The 1660-nt window shown below is 43.9% G+C and overlaps 1 long non-coding RNA gene across 1 annotated transcript; it reads right to left on the bottom strand.

Moving 5' to 3' along the window:
* Positions 1–288: 288 nt before the first annotated feature.
* LOC127918043 (uncharacterized) lies at positions 289–1204 on the bottom strand. The gene is made up of 3 exons (XR_008098544.1): positions 793–1204; positions 679–736; positions 289–623 (listed from the first exon to the last, which is right to left on the bottom strand). It is a non-coding gene; the product is annotated as an uncharacterized LOC127918043 (long non-coding RNA).
* Between the last annotated feature and the right edge of the window lie 456 nt (positions 1205–1660).

Below are 1660 nucleotides of genomic sequence, written 5' to 3'. Positions count from 1 at the left end.
GTTAGTAAGGCACATGAAAGTTTACATGTTCAAGAAGGCATTTCTGGAAGAAAAAAACATATTAAAAAATATATAATATATATATGGTCCTTCTGTGGCTCAGTTGGTAGAGCATGGCGCTTGTAACGCCAGGGTAGTGGGTTCAATTCCCGGGACCACCCATACGTAGAATGTATGCACACATGACTGTAAGTCGCTTTGGATAAAAGCGTCTGCTAAATGGCATATATTATTATATTATATATATATAATATATATATATATAAAACCAAAAAATGTTATGTTCAAATGCCTCTTCTGTGAAGTAGTTACGTGTGACATACTCCCAGCTTTCTGCCATGGGTCACATACGCTTAATATCCATATTAATGAGTTATTTGTCATCCAAACTGAACAATTTCTGGTGCTCTCTCTATTTGGCAGAGGATCTGACCAATCTTCTTTGTCAATTAAACGGTAGATGAGTCCCACAAATCCTCTCAGACTATCTGAGCTGCTCTATGGTGAAACCACTTAGTCCAACCAAAAGACCACTGCTATTTTATCCCTTTCTCGTTCTCCCCACCTCTCTCTTTTCCTGTTCCACATTCCCACCTCTCTCTTTTCCTGTTCCACATTCCCACCTCTCTCTTTCCTATTCCACATTCCCACCTCTCTTTTCCTGTTCCACATTCCCACCTCTCTCTTTTCCTGTTCCACATTCCCACCTCTCTCTTTTCCTGTTCCACATTCCCACCTCTCTCTTTCCTGTTCCACATTCCCACCTCTCTCTTTCCTGTTCCACATTCCCACCTCTCTCTTTTCCTGTTCCACATTCCCACCTCTCTCTTTTCCTGTTCCACATTCCCACCTCTCTCTTTTCCTGTTCCACATTCCCACCTCTCTCTTTTCCTGTTCCACATTCCCACCTCTCTCTTTTCCTGTTCCACATTCCCACCTCTCCTGCTGTTTCTCCTCTTCACTGCTCATTCTCTCCACACATCCACACCTCTCTTGTTTTCTCTGTCTTCAGTGTGGCTGGTTGATTGCCCACCGCCAACATTGTGGCTCTGTCTAAGCGCTCATGTTAATTTGTTGAGTTTAATAAGTCCTCCTACGGTCACAAAGAGGACCGTTGTGTATTGTGAAATTACATGATAGGAATAGAAGTTCCTGAGTGGGAAAGCTTGCTCAAACATGGCCCCTCCCTCTCGCTTTTATTAAGGGCCTATTCACCATCTCACAGTGGGGGGTGGGGGGGGGGTCCAATGCTCTGACCTCCAGAGTTCACCCTTGTTAGAGAGTTGTCACATTGCCACATGGTGCTGGAAACAGGATGGAATCTCGATGCCTTAAAATGTCCCGGATATGTAAATGATTACAGCCTTCCTCCTCCAGATTTGCTAGGAGCTGGACACTTGTTCCGTTTAACATGGTCAGTCATGCTGAAGACCTTGTTCCGTTTAACATGGTCAGTCATGCTGAAGACCTTGTTCCGTTTAACATGGTCAGTCATGCTGAAGACCTTGTTCCGTTTAACATGGTCAGTCATACTGAAGACAGTCATACTGAAGACCTCGTTCCGTTTAACATGGTCAGTCATACTGAAGACCTTGTTCCGTTTAACATGGTCAGTCATGCTGAAGACCTTGTTCCGTTTAACATGGTCAGTCATACTGAA

Source organism: Oncorhynchus keta, unplaced genomic scaffold (assembly GCF_023373465.1).
Source record: "Oncorhynchus keta strain PuntledgeMale-10-30-2019 unplaced genomic scaffold, Oket_V2 Un_contig_12895_pilon_pilon, whole genome shotgun sequence".
Classification (NCBI taxonomy): Eukaryota; Metazoa; Chordata; class Actinopteri; order Salmoniformes; family Salmonidae; genus Oncorhynchus; species Oncorhynchus keta.
The sequence above is the reverse complement of the archived record's forward strand: the minus strand, read 5'-3'. Positions and strand labels throughout refer to the sequence as shown.